Here is a 23,502-nt window from a genome sequence, read left to right as displayed (position 1 = left end):
CGTATAAACCAGAAATCCTTCACACTCTGACAAAATGGAGGGTTACAGGGAGACTGATGAATATCATTTCTAGCTTCCTTACTGACAGATTCTTCCGGGTAGCTGCTAACGGATCACTGTCAAGCCTTAGAAGAGCGGAAAACGGAGTTTCACAAGGTTCAATTTTGTCTGTCACACTATTCTTAGTAGCTATGCAACCAATTTTCAACGCTATACCTGGTGACACTGAAATTCTACTCTAAGCAGATGACGTCATTCTGATTGTCAAGGGTAAAAACCATGTCACAATTCGCAGTAAATTGAGAAAAGCGGTTGCAGCTGCTGTCGAATGGTCTTCGAATATAGGTTTTACTATTGCTCCTACAAAATCAAAGCTACTACATATCTGCCACCTAAAATATCGAAAACTTGGTAAGGCGATCAAGATTGGTTCTAACCCAATCCCTCACACAAGGTACATGAAAGCTCAACTTTCTGAAACACCCTACATCCGTTAAACAAAGCTGCCGAAAAAGGCTGAACATCATACGCATTCTTGGATACCGATTAAAAAGAAGTAGCCGATCCAGCTTACTGAAAGTAGGACCAGTTTTGATCTTGTCCAAACTTTATTTTGGAATGGAACTTACGAGCATTAACTTCGATGCTATGCAAATGAAACAAATGAAGAAGCAAACGACTACCCCGTAGTGCAAAGGGCAAGAAGACTCGTTCCGGAAAAAACGGGATGGTCTTTTCCAAAAATTCATGAAACTCTTAGATCCTCCGATAGAGAATGGTACGTTCCACCACCAAACATTGATAACGAGCTCAAGCGCACCATAAGGGCTGGAACAAACCACAGCGTTACCGTTCAAAAGTACAAAGAACTTGTCAACGTCCGATATCGTACTCACGAACAAATATTCACGGATGGATCAAAATATGGTGATCAAACAGGCGCAGGAATAGTGATGAATGACAGTCACTTTAGCTACCGGTTACCTGACACATGTAGTGTGTTTTCCGCTGAAGCGTTTGCACTAATGATGGCAGTATCGAAGCTGAATGGCCAAGCGAAAAACATCATACTGACCGACTCAGCCAGCTGTCTGGAGGCACTCGCCGGTGGTCGATCTGAGCATCCCTGGATACAAGCTATTGAGAGAAAAATAGTAGGACAAAATGTAACATTCAGCTGGATCCCTGGTCACTCCAGTATTGCTGGGAATCTGAGAGAGACTCGCGAAGAGGAAAAATATCAACGTCATATGCAGCCCAGTTTCCCCTCTCACGAAACGTCAAATGCAGCCCACCGTTTTTATGGCTGAAAAAGTGAAAAGTATTGTGTTCAAAGTAAACTGTTATTAAAAACCTCAGTCGGCGGAGCAGTTTTTTCCAAAGTTGCTGGTGAATCTAAGCAGAAGATTAATTATTTCTAATGTCTGCTACGTTTGCTGGCATGAAATTTCACTCAAACGACTATTTATGATTCGATGTGATGCAAACTCAATCATTTTTGCTGAGAGGTACATGTGAGGGTTTGAACAGCATGCGCATAATTGGTATAAACACAAAGTGAAATAAGAAAAAACCTAAGCAATCACAGAAAAAGAAGACCGTCTTCGCGAGTCCCGTCTCAGCTGGGAATGAGGCAGCTGATCAACTAGCCAAACAAGGTAGACATCAACCAATTCAGGACATCCCGTTACCTGCACAAGACGTTATACGAGAAATCAAAAGAAGAATTTGGACTCAATGGGAATCACAATGGCATCAACAACGTTGCGTACTTAGGTCAATCAAACCGACACCTGGAAAATATCCGGATAGGAAGAACCCCTCCGAGCAACGAGTCTTGACTCGCATCCGAATAGGTCCCACAAGGCTCACACATGCGTACCTAATGGATCATAACGACCCTCCCAACTGCAGGCACTGTGGAGTGCAACTCACGGTGAAGCACATATTGGTCGAATGTGGAGGACTCCAATCAAACAGGAAAAACTGCGGTATCAACGGTTCACTGGCCGAAATACTGGCGTACAATACAAAATCCGAAAAAGCAGTGATAAAATTTCTTAAGGAATGTAATCTCTTTACAAAAATTTAACTAACTTTGTGATTATAAATATGTGTAATAGTAATAGTAATTAATCAGACACGAATGCCATGACAAATGGTAAAGTGTCTTAAATAAAACATAATAATAATAACTTTGAAATAATATGTTGCCAGATCAGAACATGCATTGAAATTTTCGTTGACAGTTTTCAGATGTCTAATAATTATTCTATGAAAAATGCTTCTCTTTAGGGTGGTGAATACCGGTACACTTACCCTATTGACATCCTTCAACTTTTTCATCTTTCTGTACATCAGGTACGGACACTTCTTGCTGTACGGAACTACTTGAAGTACTGGACAAAAGATATGGAACCATCGATGGCTATAGTTCAATATTCTTTAACAACTCGACAATTTAGGTTTTGAATAAAATTCATAAATGCTTTTTTGAGACAAATCCTGGCTACTGCCATGCTTGCCACTGCCGTGAAAGTGAAAATTTTTGCACCCAACTTATGGTCTTACCAGTTCCGAAGAGGAAGCGCAACAAGACAAGAAGTCGTCTGACTTTTCCACCTGTGCAGCAACGGGTTCGGATGGCAGCGTCTGCTAATCGTGTACTTACGCCCGCACCTCACCGAGATGGCTCAGTAGTATATGAATATGTTCACACATCCTTCTGTACCGGGAAGCTCCGTTGGAAAGTTTGGCGTCAAAGTGTTATGACCGGGTATCATCTTTCTTCGCGCTTCCGACGTTCTGTGTTTTCATCATCATCATAAATTTACGCTCGTTAGACGTTGCAACGGGCTCTGTGAGAGAACTTTAATAAGCTTTATGAAAGATTGAGGAAATTGGGCTTCGGCGCGGTAATGATGTTATTCAAGTGCGGTGTTCATTTGTAAGAGACTTTGAACGCGGAATACCGAAGGAATATTCTATGTGGAATGATTATGTAGTGTCTCGTCGCCACTTCAAAAGCCATGATAGGAGCTCATTAAGTTCATGGCGTTTTCCGTATTTTGATGAAGGCTATATCCAGAATCTACAAACCATTATTAGAAGTAATGTTGCTTTCTTCTCTGCATCCCATCATACTGCAACTATTGTAGCACACAGCATTCAGAAATGTTTCCAGGGAATACGTTCAGGCGTTACTCAAGGAAATCCTTCAGGTGTGGGAATTTCTGGTGAAACTATCAACCTTTGCGTCCCTGACCTATTTTTACAACCAAATTTTTGTAGAGCCAAAGGCTCTTATTTCCACAATTTTCAACCGATTTCATTGCAGTTTTGGTACAACACCACAACAATATTTAAATTTCGTGAAATATACTGCCGTGAATCGCAAGTCAGTCCTATCTGCGTTTTCGTCAAAATTGAGTTGAAAACAGTTTTCAACATATCTTCCAAAGCTCTTTCAGCTGCACTGATGAGATATTATGATATGTTCGAAAAAATAGGAGAGAACAGCAAGTCAAATTGTCTCATAATGGAAAGTAATCGCAAATCACTCCCACTACAGATTTTTGTACCGTGTAACACACAAATGAATCGTATTTTGATCATCTTTATATTTTCACGGAAAGATATTTTATAAATAAAAATACTAACACAAAATTGGCTCCGTGATGCCTTATAGCGCTTGAGCCTTAGAAAAATCAGTTAATTGCGAAATACTTTGGTGGCATGTGAGTACAATGTATCATTAAAATGTTTGAACATTCTAACGGAATTATCATGCCTAATTAATCTATACAAAATTAAGGCTTTTAATGGTTGCACCTAAAAAAAAGCGTAACTTTAAATTTTGTCTATTTTCTTCATTCTCAGCCCGGAGGTTTCAAATAACTAAACGAATCAACCTCGAACCAAATTTTGATATTATACATCTTTTTATGATCATGGCCAATGAAAACGCATCTAAATATCTCAGATTTTCTTTGAATTTGTGATCTTCTACAATCAAAATGGCGTAACTCCAAAACGGGCCCCACGATTTTTTTTTAAATTTTACCGAGACATGTAACTTCGCTAAAGAAAACGACTGGTAACCACAGATTTGATGGAGATTTTGGAACATTTTTCAAAATTTCTCCATAGTAATTTCCATATAAACCTACATCGGTTTTGGGCCATCGTCACCTGAAAAACTGAAAATTTCACAGAAAACTATTTTGTGGTAAGAAGAGTAAGGGAGAATGGATTTTAAAAGTTTTTTAAATTTTGAACCTCTCTAAGGGTCACTTACAAGTAAAGATGGGCAAAAAGAATAGCCGTTCAAAAGATCCAGATCACTAAAAAGAACGAGTGATCTTTGGCTATTTTTTGGCGAGAGTCGGTTCATTTGATCAGCACGGACCAGACAAAATTTCCTGGAAAAAGAACAAACCGATTTTTTTGCCCTATTCTACTTTGTTATTTCTCGACTTCATTGTAACGCTTTGCGCGCCACGTCAAGTTTTCTGCTGCACCGTGCTCCCTGCGCTCTCAGCATTTGCCCCACCCATTTGCACACTAGAGGATGTGAGATAGAGAGAAAAAGTGAACACTTGAATGGCACTGGCAAAGCACATTTTTTGCTTCTTTCTTTTGGGTCGGGTAGAGGAAATTGGCAGAGTGTATGGTGAGTTTCTCTGGAAGAATGAGAGAGAAAGATACGAAAGTAGCGACGCATGTTGTACTAGTACGACAGGGAGTGAAGCGCTCTTTTTCGGTTCGCTCTTTTCTTGCGAACTGCTGAGCCACTGAATTGTTCCAAAGATCCGACTCACTAAATGAGTGATTCAGTTCACTGAAATGAGCCGTTTTGTCTCTACTTACAAGCCGGTTCCGGTACCCTGAAAATCGACAAAAAATCTATGATTGCAACCCATATCATGCGACACATCAATCATCAAGTTTCTTCACTGGCAGTATATTATGATGCAAATTGGGTTATTTATTGCAACAAAGAGCATTTAACAACTACTTTGGGGATGTTCTGATCCCAATTCCGCAATCCTGGTAAAGGACATCAATCCGATGATTACAAACCCTATCATTCGACACATCAATCTTCAAGATTTTTCTTCGTGTGTATAATTAGATGCCAATTGAGTAATTCCTTCCAACATTGGATCATTTATAAGAATGCTCTGGAGCCGTGCCTTTTCAGGGTCCCGGAAACGGGTATAAAGCATCCCGAAAGTACTTGTAAATGATTCTATGATGCAATTAATTTCTAAATTTGCATCATATACTCCCAGTGAAAAAACTTGAAGATTGATATTCGCATGAAATGGTTTGTGTTGATCAAATTTTGATTCCCAACAACTTCCCTGGGAATCGATTCCAGGGAATTCAAAACTGGTCAAAGTGCTTCCAAATAAATTTAAAGTGTTGGAATATACTATTGGTTTATGATTCAGTCCCAAACATTGTTTTGTTTGATCCGTGCAAAATGATTATGGAAATGTTTTAAATGACCATCGTACAGACCCCAGGGAAAATCCGTATAAATCCGTAACCGATCGTCCGGCTGAGTTACCCAGTACGAGTCACGAAACATGATTAGTCTTGTGGTCTTGTAACAAAGATTTATTGAAATCTGCTGTAAATTGTGGATATTAGAGATAAAAGTTCACAAAAACTTAATTGCAACAATCCAGGTTTTTGCGCTAGCCTTAAAATATGTAGTGGTGATTCGTTTTTGACATTTCTTGCCTACATATTTTACAGCTAGGTCGCGAAGATAAAAAATATCAACGTCATATGCAGCCCAGATTTCGCTATCACGAAACGTCAAATGCAGCCCGTCATTTTTATGGCTGAAAAAGTAAAAAGTATTGTATTCAAAATAAACTTGTAATAAAAACCTCAGTCAATGGAAAAGTTTTTCCCAAGATGCTGATAAATCTAAAAACAACACTAGTTATTCATAATCTCTGCTATGTTTGCTGGCATGGAATTTCACTCAGAAGGCTATGTATGCTTCGGTGTGATGTAAATGCAATAATTTATTGCTGGGATGTTCATGTGAGAGTTTGAGCGTCTTGCGCATGGTTGATACAAACACAGAGAGGAATAAGTAAAAAAACTCAGCAATCACGGATAAAGAAGACCGTCTCCGCGAGTCTCATCTCAGGATCTAAGTAGGCAGTACTTTACGGTTTATGTTTGTTGATTAAAATGGCAAAAATTTTCACAACATTTGTTATGGATTTCTATCCTTCTTGATTTTTTAAATTTATCGGGAACGCAAAGGTTAAAATAACCTTTGAAGGTACTTTCGGGAGATGTCATGCAGGAACCTACGACAGAACCCTTGGTCGATTTTTTAAAACTGCTGAAGAGAGTTCAAAAAATAATACTGTGAAGGAATCTCCGAAGAATCGTTTTCCAAAAACATTGACGAACACGTTTTTGTCTCAAGCACCAAAATACCACAATTTACTTAAGTAAAGGATGCTAAATCCATTGCTGTTTTCAAACGTATCAAAGCACGTCTAAGGACTGTTAATTTCATAAAGTGGACACCTTGTTTAATCGAAATCGTAATCGGTTTTCTGTGCATGGTTCAACTATTATTCTATAATGTTATGAAAGTATAAAAACTTACAAAATGCTTTTAGTTAAAGAACTAAATAGTTTTTCAAATTATTACTGTTGTAAGCTGTTCATCAAAGTTAAGCATTATTGTTCACGTGAAGAAAATCCTTATTTTTTTATGAACTACTTTTACGTTGGTACCCTTTACTATTCTACTAAAATAGAGCCTTAAAAACATCAATAATATTCCACCATTTTCTGACATGAAATCTCTTTAGTGATTTATTCCTTACGGACAAATATGGTGATACATCGTCCTCTTACTCCCAGTGAAAAAGTATAGTTCAAAGCGTGTTAAATATTGGTTTAGATTACTGAACAAAATATTATTGTATGATAGAGAGCTAAATCTTGTGCTTTAACGGAATTCTTAGGTACAAATTTGACTCTCTATGGACGTTTTATTAATAAAAATCCCATACTTTTAAAATCATCTATGCATATTTATCGATCTAGAACAAACTGTAAGCGTTTTTCTCGGAATATTTTAATATGTAATCTCAGAATAACACATATTTAAAATTATTTATGGAAAATAAATTCGATTTCATTAAAGCATTGTTACCAGTTTTGATGATTGTCATTGTGCTATGAGAGACGAAGGTTATTTTTCAAATTAATACTTTATTATTATTTCCGTCAGGACGTACTTTGAACCTCAAAATTCGACTTGTATAAGTTCCATTTAAATTTAAACTATTTTATGATATATGAAAAAATGTTGTTCCAAAAATATCAGATCTAGTTTTTTTTATCTCTAAGAATCCTTCAGACAGTTGTGGAAGTTTGTGGTAGAAATGTTTCTGAAAGTGAAGCATTTGTTCTTCGTTAGAGCCTAAAATATGATGTGGAGACTAAATAACCAACTCTATGAAGACGTAGGTTATTTTTCAAATTAATACTTTATTATTATTTCCGTTAGGACGTACTTTGAACCTCAAAATTCGACTTGTATAAGTTCCATTTTAATTTAAACTATTTTATGATATATGGAAAAATGTTGTTCCAAAAATATCAGATCTAGTTTTTTTTTATCTCTAAGAATCCTTCAGACAGTTGTGGAAGTTTGTGGTAGAAATGTTCTTGACCCTATGATATGACTTAGAAACCCCTATAAGAATCACATGGAAGCATTAAGGAACTTCTTCGAACCACCTTGGGACTCAAGAGAATTATTTGCAAAATAGTTTCTTTTTCTTAGTTGGAACTTTTATCTTAACCTACCAGGAGACTCTTGAAGATTCCAAATAAACACTAGAGCATGCTTGGAAATTTTATTCCTGACAACTTTTGTGAAAGTGTTTGCACTAAAAGTTTGCTTAAACTTTTCTGAAGATTCAAATGGAATTACTTTCAGCATCTCTGAAATAATGAGTTATATCGGTTTTACTTAAGCAGTGTTACCAAGCACCAAATAATTATGTAACGTGCATAATACATTGTATATAATTGGAATTTTCTTCCTTCTCAGTTACAGTATGCACAGAAAAAAGTAACTTAGTAAAGTAAGAAGTGCAACTTGTAAATAAATGAATATTTGCTTAGTTGAAAACTTACATATCCTATTAAATATAGTTTAGCGTTTACAACTAACCAGCCAAATGGATGTTAAAAACACTACCGTCGAACAAAACATGTGCGTCATAATGTTAAGTTTTACATTAGTTGTTAAAACTTACAACTTTTTATACGTAATTTTTGTGAATTATGTTGCCTTAAAATGGAAAAAAAGTTGAATCAGCAATATTTTTTTCAACCGATATAGTTAGATCACATTGCTTTATTTGATAAGATAAACGAGATAAGCATTTTCAAAAACCTTTGCATTTTCCTATAATTTCAAAATAGAAATTGTGACATGTTATCATAATGGGAGATTTAGGATAACTAAATTGTTTGTCATGGAACATTGGGTAAACTTTTTGTTCTGAGTGAAATTCAGGTTATTTATTTGATGCAGTGCAAATTTTAAGACAATCAGATAAAAGTCGAGATAAAAATTCAATATTGCTATCTCCAAAAGCTAATGACACATTCCACACACATCTACGCCAGGATATCAAAAATTCAAACTATGAAATATTTCCAAAACTATGCAGAACATGAAAGACAATATGTTGAATTGTATAAAAAACATAAATTTGATTGGAAATACAGTGAAAAACATACCTGAAAAGTTATATAAAATTTATATAATTTATTGGTGAGAAATTGAGACATTAAACAACTTTTTCATAATAGCCCTGTATCATAGTTAATCAAGTGTAATATGATGTTCTTATCCATTAACTAGAAGGGTATTAGATGACATTGTTATGTGCGGGTTTAATTTTTTCAAACAAATTATTGGCTCTTTGAAAACGTATTTTTTCAAATAGTCATTGTTATGGTGTCGCGTTACGAAAATAGCCTTATTTTTGACATTGTAAAATAAATACTTTTTATAGAACTCTTATATTTTGGATTCTCTTCCTACTCGTCAAGATACGTGTTTCCATAAAAAAAGATTTAAAATCGGACCATTCTTCGAAAAGTTACACTAGGTGCAAAGTTTTGGTGTCGCGTTACGTTTATTTTCACCGTAAATTTTCAGGATGAAACTACAATTTTCAAAATGCTCGTTCTCAGCAATGCTACAACCGATTTTCGATATTTTTGATTTTTAATAGATGGAAAAAGTTATACTAGCTTTCAGCGTTGGTGTCACCCCACTAAAACCCTCCTCGTTTTTGTTAAATGTGGGTATGTCAGTTTTCTCTTGTTTTTCACTCAAATCTGATTAAGTAGCTCTGGTTTTTAATGGCTTATCAGACAGGTGCCGTTTAGTGCAGGAATAGTCTCTTACATGTTGTGGAATACTTGGCTTCGATGGTAAACAACGTGGTTCTCCAGCGGATAATCCGGAATATCCGTAAAAATGGTCAATTCATGAAAATAATTCAAGACAGTTTTTTTTGCAAACTCACCAGAACTCATTATAAAACGCAATAGATTATTTGAATTGTTCATGGACCTAGGTGGTCACAATAATGACCTCCGGAAGATCCGGAACATCCGTAAATATGGTCATTTCGTGAAAATCATCCTGGATCACTGCTCTTTTTTTCAAAACATATCAGAAATCAATTACTAAACATAACGGATGATTGAGATTGTTCTTAGATAACGGTGGCCATTATAAAGCTCTTGAGAGGATCTGCAGCAACCGTTAAAAATGGTCATCTCGTAAAAATCAACTTAGACAGGTAGTTTTTTTTTTAATTTTCTGGATATCTTGTCACGACATTTATCTATGATGACATTCATCCTTTACGTTGTATAATAATTAATTTGATTAATTTTGCAATAAACTTCGGTGATCAAGGTGGTGTTTAATTTCAATACAAATTATACTTCATCTTCTTCCTGGCGCTAAGTCCTTAATGGGACAGAGCCTGCTTCTCAGTTTAGTGTTCTTATGATACTTCCACAGTAGTTAACTGAGAGCTTTCTTTGCCAAAGTTGTAATTTTCACATTCGTATATCGTGTGGCAGGTACGATTATACTCTATGCACAGGGAAGTCAAGTAAATTTCCTTTACGAAAATATCCTGGACCGACCGTGAATCGAACCCAGACACCTCCAGCATGACTTTGCTTTGTAGCCGCGGACACTAACCACTCGGCTAAGAAATGCCCCCAATTATACGTGTATTACAAATTTTATATGATTATGATTTTTTACGTGTTAAAAAAACGCGCAGTGGTCTAGGATGATTTTTAGGACCAGTTTTGTGGATTTTGATAATTTTTATAAATATTAACCAACCATTTTTAAAACCAGACCTTAAACCAGAGCTTTGTGCAAAAAATAAAAAAAGAAACATAGGGAAAGAGTACCAGTTATGGCCATAGTAGTCCCTATTTGGCCATATGTAAAATTTTAATAAGTATCGCATTTTAAATCTTTTTGAATGTTTTTACATCAAGATATATGTTAAATCTAACTACTACAACACACAAACATTTTCAAAATTTGAAGGCATTAAAGTAATCACGTATGGCTAAATAGGGACTCACTATGTCCATAACTGGTACACCTACCCTATTTACCTCTCACTAAAACGTGGAAGGTTTTTGAAGAATTGCGCCAACGCTTACATCTAGTACAACTTTTTCCTTTCAATGAAAGCTCAAACAATCGGTTGAATAATTGAGGAACTGAATTTTATGAGTTAAAATGTATTCACAGTTTCGCCTAATAATCTGATTTTATAAATCTTCTGTGCGGTTGAATTCCATGATATTCGGATCACTATTTTGAGACCATAAACGTCCTTAACAATTTTGCTAAAACATGATCCTCAAAATACTACATGGCTACGTTGAAATTTTATTGGCCCAATCTCTGGTTCATTTACACCCCTGTGCCACAAAATTCTGTATCCTTCAGACCACCATTAGTAAATCATAAACACTTGCACACGGTATGTCTGAACCAGCAGATTATAAAAATCGAATGTACATCGGATATTCTCATCATCTTCAAAAGAGATCAAAGGAACGGTTAAAAAATTTAACCCAAAAAAAGTGCAATTACCCCATTGTACAGCAGCTCTACATATTTTTCGTCCCATCACTCGGAAGCTTTTATGGTCGTCTACAAATTTCTGAAACAATATTCTCAAAATAATTTATTGAATATTTTTAATAATTTTACCCATTTATCAGATCAATTAACTCCACTGTGTTATTGAATTTCGGATAGTTCCGACAATCATAAATGTCTGCTTGTCGACTTTGCCGAAAGCATACTTTTAAAAGTACATCGTTGAAAGGTTTACATAATTTTATTTTACAATCAAATTCAATCATTCTAACATGTATCAAAGCTCAAGATTATTCGCGCCGCCATCCGAAAGCACTGTACCGGAAACATTCTTAAAAATCACAGAAATATCTTTACATTATTGCAAAGAATTTAGTCAAATTTATATGGTGACCACAAGTGCCATCTACGCTTTTACAAAGCACGACATTCTCAAAAGGTTTCACAGAAACATTAAATTAATTTTAACCAGTGTCGGATCACCCCACTGTGAGGCAGAATGTCGAATGTATTAAAAAAATAACAATACTAGATATACATTTTTTCTGAAACCCGAAAGCAAATTACCGATTTTATCAATAAAAATAAAAAATGCTTTTTGCGTAACGCGACACCATTTGCAGAACCCTGTTAGAAGATAAACGTAACGCGGCGCTCATAAAATGAAATCAATGATTTCTGCAATTATTCAATATATCCATCCAGTTTGAAGTCACAATCTGATTCTTATCAATACATAGAAGGATTGCCTAGAACAAACCCGGATTGAAAAAATCATAGCAGAGCAGATATAGGTGATTATAGAGTGACGTTTAAAAAAGTGCATTTCAGCGATGGTGTCGCGTTACGAAATGCAACTGCTTTTAGTTATCATATATACAGTGTTATGTTTCAAAATGAATGTCATAACATCAAGTACATTTAATATGCAAGATATAAAACCTGTTTTATCACATGGTCACAAGGCATATTTCTGAGAACATGCCTAATTTGATAATGAAAGTCGGTTCCTCGTGGTGTCGCGTTACGCTGGAATGTGTTTAATATTATTATAATGCAACTCCCCATAGAGTGGTTTTGTAATGACAGCCAAGCAGTATTGCCATCGAGAGTCAAAATTTGCAATTATGAATGGGTCATTCCCAAGAGTTTGCAAATCATGCTTAATTTTTCTTGAATATATTCATCTTATTTTCGGCATAACGTGCACACTGGGACAGGGCCTGCTTCTCAGCTTAGTGGTCTAAGTACACGGTTATAAGCTGAGGCTTTATTTGCCGAAAGTGCAATTTTCGCATTCGTTCATATGTGGCCGGTACGGTGATACTCTATGCCCAAGGAAGTCAAGGAAATTTTTCATTTCGAAAAGATTCTGGACTGGCTAGGATTCAAACTCAGACACATTCAGAGTGGTTTTGCTTTGTAGTTGTGGATTTTACCAATAGGTTAAGGAAAGTCTGCTGAAAATCTTGGATTACTTTTGACTTATTTTCGTCAAAAAAAAAAACTCGACTTCAATTTATTTTTACGATTGATTCTACTATGATTCTATATCGATTCTATAACGTTCGTAATAAAGAGGTCGGAGTGTTTCACCATTTTTTGTGGGATAAAGCCATCAATTCAGTATTGTTACATGGGACATGAATGGCATGGTGGAGTCAAATAAGTAAATTATCAAATATGATACCAAAATTCAACAACTCTATTTTGAGCCCTTTTGTCTCATAAGCTTGGAAGAGCAATCTTGAAGGTAACTGACAATGCATCCTTCGCTCTCATTTCCGCTCGAGACAACACATTTCCAGCAGTAGCAGCAACAGCAGCTAGGATCCAGCTGTCAACAATGATTTCCACAAATCCACCAAATGGAGCCACAAAGTATCACCACTACTTTTTACCGCACGCACAGTACGGAGATAGGTACTTCAGCCCCCCCTGGGGAGAAGGGGAACAAGCGAGAAAACTGTCACCATTCGGGGTGGTCCCAATGCGGTCAGCAGCCCGACGCCCACTCTGTTGCAGAGCAGCGCACTCCTATCGGCACAACGAGCAAGCTGAGAGCGAGAGCTGGATCGCCATGTGTCACACAATTACTAAGTGGTTCGATCCTTTTATGCTGTAAGTGTTGTTGTATTTTTGTTTAACATTGGCATATCCAAGCATCATGGAGCTATTTTGAAACATATTTTTTTGTTTTGAGATACAGTTTTTTGATTTTATAAGATTTCAGCCGCCTTCAAACCACTGTGCATCATCGTCATCCGAAGTGCAGTAGCAGTAGCGACCCCGAGATGGAAATGGATTTATTTCCAGTAGACATAAAAATGTTACGACCTTTTTGCGGGCGTCCGTCACTCGAAGTCGGCCGTAAGTCTATGAGCGTATTTCCCAAATAGCTTAATCTCATATGGAGTCCGCTCGGCTCATAGCAACGGACGACGACAGTGACAGTGATGATGACGATTCCGTCATAACTGCGGACCGGCTGGTCGTTTGATACTCGATTCCTACCCGAAAAGTTGACATTGCACAATGATCCTTGGAACGAAATTAGGTTGGATAAATAGATATCTTGAAAAATATGAGAGATCGCGTATGAATGTCATTTGTTTGTGTGATCAAAAAATGTTGTATGTAAAAGTGTCCTTGTTTCAAATTTCATATCCTTCCCTCGAGAATTTGCATATTGAAATGATCTACAATTGTATTGATCACACTGCAGAACACATTTTTGCTTCAAGCATCAACATACCGATTTTACTTAATTAAGGACTGTTGAATCCATTGCAATTTTTAAAAAAATACTATGGCACTTCTAGTTTTTGAGATATTGGCTGTTGAAAATGCCAACAATACTTATTAATGAAGTTCGTGACACTTTCGATGTTAAAAAGTTATTTTTTGACGACGAAGTGCTGTAATTGCCATAGAAGAGAAGCGGAAAATTTTATGATATAAAAATCATCATTTTGCTACTTGTTGCGTAAACTACTAATTTTCAATTGCGTTGCAAATCGATCAACTTTTCGTCGAGAAGATCAATTACACAAAGGCATACTATCCCTACCAAGAAAACAATGCAGAAAAGTGGGTGGTGATTCTATATCCGTTGTGCGATCCGGATCTGATAAAGACTGGTGGTTCTGATTTGGGATCGGATCGTCCAGAATTCCTAGAAGAGACAGCAGAGCTCGTTATTGTTGCTCAATTCAACTCAACTTTAAAAACTCGCTTTTGAACTAGCATAATTTTGAACAATTTTAAAGCCCAAGTTTGAACAGTGGGTCAGTCTCAGCGAGACAGATTTCTGATATTTTTCAAGTAGTAATTTTGACCACCTAATTTTATTTCGTGAACCATTGTGCATTGACTTCGCGCGATGGTCACTAGGCAATTTCCCTTTTGTCGCCAAGTTCAACTCACTTGATATTCCATTTGACTTGATAGGCTGCCGTTATGCGATGTGCTACTTGCTTTGGAAATTTCATCAGAGTCAATCCGCACTCAACAAATTTTATGGAGAACATCCCGGTCGTTGTCGTCGTCGCCGTCGTCTTGTTTCGATGTGTTATCTGCCTGGAAATGATCTTTATGCCGTATCGGGTGAAGCTCAGAGTCGGAGCAGTTTATTGCAAGTAAGCTCCGCGATGTCAAAAGGTTCGGTACCTTATCGCGAAGGTTTCCTAGCAGTATCGCGAGGAAAAAGTAATGTGAAATTGCAGCACGTAGCGAGGATGCTCTGCTAAGTGTGTGGAGGTGGATGGAGGAGGCATAACATGGAAAGTGGATGCAATTACGCTTCAGTTACTGCCGTTTCCTAAATGTAGTCATATACCTACGCTTTATATCGCATCAACAGCATCAAACGATGCACACATGTTGATAATGAGCGGGAATAATAAAAGAGCGATTACGATGAAAGAAGTGATCATTCGTTAAAGGTTTCTGTACAACTGTTTGTAATTCACAGTTTTGCTCAAGTTTGGTAGTAAGTTGGTCATATTTCTCTATCGCAGTCATCCATACATTTACAGAGAATTCTTTTACATTTCTTTGAAAAGTTTCCTAGATTTTTTTCTGAGGTTCCTCTTGGAATTTGGATGCGCAGAATAAGTGATTGCTCCAAGAGAAAAATCTTAGCAAACCATATTGTAGACTTTTTGTTGAGCCTCAAGGGAAACTTATAAGAAAATATATTTTTCTACTTTTCATTGGGACGTTCTATTGTTTCCGTAGTATTGAAATATCGATATTTTTCCATTATTAGATATTTTTGTAACGATATATCTGATTAAATATATCAACAATATCCATATTTCATTAGATATATCAAAAACTAACTTTGTTGACGATACTTGCCTTGTCGATCTTGGAATGACTTTCTTCGCTAGTCCTTGACTAACACGAAAAAGTGTTAACTGGTAACACTGCACCAACCAAAAACAACGGGAATTTTTGAATTCCCCTGGTTTTCTTGACCGCCGAATATATCACAAACACGCCTTTTAGCTCAATACTTAGTGTTAATAAAATTGGCCTTTTATCTCTCGCTCTCATTACTTAAGCTAGTGAGGATGTTCAAAAGTTCATGTCATTTTGAAATGGTAAATTGATTATCCCTAGTTACTAAAAAACAAAGCTGCCTTAAATTGCTTTCAACTTTCTGATCAACTTTGCCGCAGACATGAACGTTTTAGGTGATCAGGATCATGAGTTAGAATCTTTTAAAATATGACCAAATTACATGCGCACTAGTGCCACGTAGCGGCAAAATTGCGCATTCAAAACTTCACCTAATGAACGCTGTAAGGAACAACGCCAACTGCTGAACAGCTTTGCTGAAGACCGCAACTTTGCAGGAAGTAAGGATTTCGAGATACTGCATCATAAATATTATAATTTTTAGGTGATGCTAAACTTTTCTGGATGCTGCAATTTTCATTTGGGGTGTTGCAATACTAAGTAATGCAATTCCATATTTATGGTGGGTTGTGTGTATTTTAAATAAAAACTAATTTAAGACCATTTAAGGTGGTAAACATGAGTTTTTCAATGATTTTAATATAAAATATCGAAAAATGGTTCTTAGCTGCTAGCTTTAATATTTTATCCCATTATAGTACGAAGATAATAACCAGATAATGAAAGTAAATTAATTTCAACTAGTTCTGTATGAAGGGCCTCATACTTAGAGTGAGCGATGTTTAAAGCGCCAAACATGTATCATTGTCATAGATATTATTTATTACTATTGAAGATTTGTCTCATTTCAACATTTTTCCTGAAAAAAATAAATAAATATTTTGTCTTGCCTCCAGAGCAAGAAGTTTTGTAAAATGTCGAAAACTCGATTTTTGACTGAATTTGACAATGAGCGGTTAATGGCGTCTTTACGGTATGTTATTTTTATTATTGAGACTTTCAGCCCTAGGCTGCACAGTGGCGCGCCTTCTTACAACGGTCGGACAAAACCTCAAATACGTCCCAAATCGCTTGTTAATGGTAATCTATTAACTATCTTGGATATCTGATATCATCCTGTTGGAAATAACTGTCAAATTGAAGTTCGACTTTCTAGTAAGATTTGTCCATACAGTAATGTCCCGATTTTATCAGCTCCATGCTGCATTTAGGGTTGACAAAATCGGAAAAGAGCTAAAATCGGGAAAAATGTTTTCGACTGGTTTCAACTTTTAATTTACACGGAAAATCAGTTTACCTAATTTTTGAGTTGACTTTACCCAAAATTAAGTATATCCATTATTCTCTCAACCCAAAATCTCTCGGTATTCTCTCTCTTACCCACCAATGTTGTCAAAAAACAAAGAGAGCTGCACCTACTCAATGGGGGTAGTTTGGCCCAATAAGTCAAATTTGGGTAAAATGCATTATTCTCAAGCTTGGGTTGAATGAACTTAATTTTACGTTGAATCAAACCTAATTTAAGTAAATTTTTCTTATGGCTTTAAAGACAAAGTACCTAATGGAGGCCTTGGAAATTTAGCCAAATTTGGGTTATTGGGCTCAACTACGGTTTTGCGTTGAAACAACTCAGATTTGAGTAGATCCACGTTGCCGTGTTTTTATGTTAGTTTTATGATTTTGTTCATGAAAAAACATGTTTTTACTTCCATTGTAATCAAAGGTAACATTGATCAGTTTCTTGGATAATTATTATAAATTTCAAATTTCAAAATTTCGGTAATTAGATGATTGTATAGACGTGGCCAATGTCATAATTGACTTTATGCACCCAATATTGCCAATATAGACGTGTTTAGTCTGATTAACCTTTACGTTACCGGCCTCCGACAAGGCATTTTCAAATAGCTGCCATTTCGTCAATTTCCATTCGATTTTTTTAAAACCAGCGTCAGTTTACTTTAAAAATGTTTCAGTTATTTGTCATGAATGGAGAATGCTGAATACGAAACCATGCCGGAGATATTCCGGATTGTACTGGGGTCACAAGGGTGCCAAATTTGGGAAATGTGATTATTTTTTTGTTTATTTCAGTTACAACACCGAAGTTTTTATGTAAAACGTGAGATAATGATCGATTGTCATCATTTCAACATAATTTGAATATGTGAACCGTTCCGGAACATCGTAGCCGGTTCCGCCAGGGCCAGTTTGGGGACATTTCCGTTTTATGTCCAAAACATACTGTGCGACGTCTCAATCTTCATGAATTCGGGAGAACATGTCAATAATAGAATAAAAACCCCGGTACAAACAAATGTGACCAGATCTCCTGGCACAGGTTCCACGAGGGCCTCTTTCGGGACATTTCCGTTTTATGTCCAAAACATACCGTGCGACGTCTCAATCTTCTTCAATTCGGGAGAGCATGTCAATAAAGGAAGAATAAACTATCCATAGATGTGGCCACTCCAGAGCACCTGACACATGTTCTGCCAGGGCCTCTTTGAGGACATTTCCGTTTTTTGTCGGAAACATACCGTGCGACGTCTCAATCTTCATGAATTCGAGGGAACATGTCAATAAACAAAGAATTGGCCACTCCAAAGCAATACAATTTGAATTTGGGCGAATGAACTGGCTTATTAAGTTTCAAGCTTCAAAAAAAAAAGAAAAATGCATGGATAATTTGTAAGTATAACCCTTGCGGACAATGAGCATGAGCGCAAGCATAGATGACCGCTTCGTAGTTGCAGTAGAGATTTTATGAATGGGGCTTGGGATTAGCTTACCATTCTCAAAGAGCACGAATCGAGAGTTCAAAGACTGAATATACCTCTGCATCTCCACAATTGTCTTGGACAGTACATTGGGTTAGTGAGTGTTTCCGGTCCCATCGCTCGCTCCAGCTGGAGCAAGCAATACAATCGATGGACCAAACCTTTATGACTGGGTTACACCACTTTTTCTTCGCACTGCGCGAACCGGGCACGTCTGATTTCTATTGCATCGCTCTCCCCCGTAGGGACGAGCGACATAATCGATGGACCAAACACTAATCTGTAGGAAAATCCTTTGTGGGTGATAGATGAAATCTCGAATGGGTTCCAAATTAGATAATTGCTGGCGAGATTATTGTTTAATTTCTGATGAAATCCTTAACATATTCTAAGCAAAATTTTTATTCTGTTGCACGTGGAATTCCTCCATTCATGAATAAGCGGTACGATTTACGGAACCGACGTTTGGTCGAGTTTACTCTTCTTTAAACAGGCAATAGGTTGTTCTTTTTTAAACTGTTAAATCAATTATTAACAGTAAACATGCCAAAGGTCAGTAAGCCGAAGGGATTTTATAAATCATAAGACTGTTTTTATGTTGTATTCATGAGGAGTTCCAAAGCGAATTCCTTTTAAGTTTTTATCAACAAATTTATTGAGAATTCTGAGTAATTAATAGAAAATTTCCTTCGAAGTTTACAATAGATTCTTGGTAACAATCCTTGGATTCTTGTTGGATTTCTGATGATGTTCGAAACAAAGTTCTGGTGGATTCCTTGTTAGTTTTCTTATCAGCTTTCTGCTGAGTTTTAACTAGTTGCACAGTACATTCCTGGCGTATTCATGAAGATCTGCATAACAGATTTTCCAAAAATCATGGAAAACATCCGTTCAGAAAGATCCTGCCTAAGACTGCATCAGTGAAGAGAAGCCACATCAGTTTGTATGTATTTTATCCTAGATTTATTTGAATACTTTTCAGAATTTTCATTATGCTTCACCCTTGGCACATCATGTTTTGTTCAAATAACCGAAAATTTTCAAAAAAGGTTTTCGGCGAAACCTATTCCTTGTTCTCTGGATTAGCCAGATTTGTTGGTAGCGAGGTCATTCTTCATTTATTGACATATTTTTTCCATCAAATAACGGTAATGTCATAAAATAGGCCTTTCTGGAACCTGTACGTGATGCTCAGGAGTGGAATTACAGGGTCTATTCCTCTTTAATTGCCATGTTCTGTCGAATTCATGAAGATTGAAACGTTGCACAATAGGTTATGGACATGAAACTGAAATGTCCCCTAAGAGGCATTGGCGGAACCAGTACCAGGTGCTTCCCAGTAAGCACACGATCGTATATAACAGGATATAAGAGTACAAATGTGGAGGCGTACATTTTGCATGCGGTCTAAAGACACATGTACGTATATCGCCTCCACTTTTGTACTCTTATGCGCTATCGTATACGAGTTTGTGTTTACTGGGTTGGCAGTTACCTAATTAGTTGATACCTAGTTCATACTTCATTAATTGACATGTACTTTCCAATTCACAAAGATTGAGACATCACACGCTATGTTTTGGACAAAAAGCAAAAATGTCCTCAAAGAGGTTCTCGTGGAACCTGTGCCAGAGGCTCTTAAATGGCTAAATCTAAACACGGTAATGTTTATTTTTCATGTATTGACAAGTTCTTCAGAATTCATGAAGATTGAGATGTCGCACAGTATGTTTTGGACATAAAACGGAAATGTGCTCCAAGAAGCCCTCGTAGAACCTGTGCCAGGACATCTGGAGTGGCCACATCTGTTTATACCGAGTTCTTCTTCTATTATTGATAAGTTCTTTCGGATTCACGAAGATTGAGACGTCGCACGATATGTTTCCGACAAAAAACGGAAATATCCTCAAATGCCACATCTATGGATATTCAGTTTATTCTCCCTTTATTGACATGTTCTTCCAAATTCAAGAAGATTGAGACGTCGCACGGTATGTTTTGGACATAAAACGGAAATGTCCCCAAATAGGCCCTCGTGGATCCTATGCCAGGATCTGGAGTGGCCACATCTGTTTGTACTGGAGTTTTTCTTCTTTTATAGACATGTTCTCTAGAATTCACGAAGATTGAAACGTGGACATAAAACGGAAATGTCCTCAAAGAGGCCCCGGCGGAATCTGTGTCAGGTGCAGTGGAGTAGGCACATCTATGGATATTTAGTTTATTCTTCCTTTATTGACATGTTCTCCCGAATTGAAGAAGATTGAGACGTCGCACGGTATATTTTGGACATAAAACGGAAATGTCCCCAAAGAGGCCCTCGTGGAACCTGTGCCAGGAGATCTGGAATGGTCACATTTGTTTGTACCGGGGTTTTTATTCTTTTATTGACATGTTCTCCCGAATTCATGAAGATTGAGACGTCGCACGGTATGTTTTGGACATAAAACGGAAATGTCCCCAAACTGGCCTTGGCGGAACCGGCTACGATGTTCCGGAACGGTCCACTTATTCAAATTATATTGAAATGATGACAATCGATCATTATCTCACGTTTTACATAAAAACTTCGGTGTTGTAACTGAAATAAACAAAAAAATAATCACATTTCCCAAATTTGGCACCCTTGTGACCCCAGTACAATCCGGAATATCTCCGGCATGGTTCCGTATTCAGCATTCTCCATTAATGACATATAACTGAAACCTTTTTAAAGTAAGCTGACGGTGGTTTCAAAAAAATCGAATGGAAATTGACGAAATGGCAGCTATTTGAAAATGCCTTGTCGGAGGCCGGTAACGTAAAGGTTAAAATAAATATAAATTTTGGGCTGACAAAATCGGGCAGAAAGGATGCTAAAATCGGGGGTAAACAAAATCGTCGGGGGTCAAAAAGAGTACCAACATCGGAGGTAGACAAAATTGGAAACTGACAAAATCAGGTCATTAAGTTTTTTCATCCAATCGAATAAAACAGCTATTATTACAAAAAAAAAATGGTTGTAATGCAGAAATTTATGTATAAACCTAAACTAGAAATACATATTTAAGTTGCTTGTAGTAATTTCTGTAAAGTTTTAAACGAGTTATGACACATTATACAGATTTTACAGATGAAATAGATAAATTGTAATGACAAATGAAAATGGAATTTTCACCTCTAGGGGCAGAGTGGGCAAGAAAAACTATTGCACATCAGGAAGTATGAATGATTTGCTGCTTCATAGGAAAACATTTGTTGCTACAAATAACAATTTAATGTGTTAAAATTTATGTTTTTAAGCCGAATCTAAAGCTCGCCTTCAAATGAAGCCTATTGAGCTTAAATCGGTTATGATTTAATTGAGATACAGCTGTTTGAAGTTTGCTAGGCAGACCATAGTTGATAAACTCTAAGCAGTCCAATTTTGCTGACTTTCCCGCACTTACGGTGCTGCCAAAAACCGAAATTAAAACTGATCAATCTCAAATTTTGAAAAATCATCATTCAATGGCATAGAAGTCTATAGAAAATATCAACAAGTGATTTTGAGAACATGAATTTTTGATGTTTTGTCCGGCTGGGCTGATTCATTTCACTTTAGATATATGTTTTGCATAATACGTAGGGTAAATTGTGGTAAAATGGACGCCATGCTTTTAACGGCAGGAAAACAAATTTCAACGAATTTCTATGATGCATGGACGATTTGGAACATAATTTAGAGTTTTTGTGTTGATACGGAGGTCAACTGAAGTAAAAACATCAACGAAAAACTAAGATTTTAGAATACCACGGTTGAAGATTAGAACTGATGTAATTTTAAGCTCGGAGGTCTTGAGGTTTTTCAGTGAAGTGAAAATCGTTATGATATGTCAAATCTGATGCTTTTACAATCCGTATTGGAATTCAATGGATTTGATGTAGTTGCGAGGCATCAATACAAATTCATCGTTTTCCATTAGAAGCGAAATTATATCCTTAAGGTGTTCATGTTACCACCGCTTCTCCTACCTCTGTCGATAGGGTGAAAATATGTTCTACTCTTAGAAAGCTCTTACAGTCATTAAGTTTCATAGTGCATGGCTTCTCAAATGTTTAAAGTGCATCATACAATCAATTCTTAGTTTAAATTGAATAAATAGGACTCTTATCATGTCGCATCAAGCGACCTCATCAAGTCCTGTTCAATTTCCGCTGTCAGCATTAAACTCGAACCACCACAGCGATCGAAGCCACACTAAATGGGTGTGACGGTTTTAACGTTGGCCCCATTAGCAAAGAACAAATTACAACCTTCGTGTGTCGCCTTTCGCTCATTCTCCAACGCCTTTTTTCGCCTTGCCATCAGGAAGAAGGGGTGTGTTTCGCTTGTTCATTTGCTGTTTCTTCCTAGGAAGGCCATAGCATTCCAGAGATTGTGTTCTGTCCGCCTTTATTATCATCAGTCCTTCAAGACAGACTGCGTCGAAATTATCTCAGTTCTAGATTATTCAATTCCACAAATAGAAGAGGCATTTCAGGTTTTACTGTGGTTCTAGAAATTGATATTTGGTTTGAAGTCAGTTATAAGACCACAACAAATCCTACCATCAAGTCTGAAATATTATTGAGTTGTTTTTTCATTACTAGTATTGATTCTAATGTCAAACCTTTTCCTTTTTTTTTACGATAAGTTGTTATTTTTCTGCATTCTTCTGTACTTTCCTGTCGATGGCAAATCGATACCCTTTCTCCACATTGTTTCTCTCTTTTACCTCCCCTTTTCCAACGAAAAAAAAACACGACTGGGTAAATTGTTTACGACACGACCTTCCGGAATTGGGTGTCTCCTGCCAAGCCTTGCTAATGGCCGACTAGTGGTGGTGGACAGACAATCTGAAGAATTTTCCTGTGTCAATGGAAGGCTGAACCATCATCGGTCAGGAATTTCCGGAAATAGGTGTAACCATCAACTAACTGGGTTGAGCTTCGCCGGGAAGGTGCGAGAAGTAAATTCAATAATAACTTGTTTGTTTCGGTGATGGTGGATCTAAATGGGAAGATTCGTCCTAATATGTTCAACGTTTTCAGCACGGTTGAGATTGTTAACCA

At 36.8% G+C, this 23,502-nt stretch overlaps 1 protein-coding gene across 1 annotated transcript in view; it reads left to right on the top strand.

The window, feature by feature from the left end:
* Positions 1-23,502, top strand: part of LOC5564829 (carbonic anhydrase-related protein 10) — a 411,830-nt gene that overhangs the window by 230,318 nt on the left and 158,010 nt on the right. The window lies entirely within an intron of this gene.

The sequence above is a fragment of the Aedes aegypti genome, chromosome 1, assembly GCF_002204515.2.
Source record: "Aedes aegypti strain LVP_AGWG chromosome 1, AaegL5.0 Primary Assembly, whole genome shotgun sequence".
NCBI lineage: Eukaryota > Metazoa > Arthropoda > Insecta > Diptera > Culicidae > Aedes > Aedes aegypti.
Note: the sequence above shows the minus strand (reverse complement) of the source record. Positions and strands in the feature narration are given on the sequence as shown.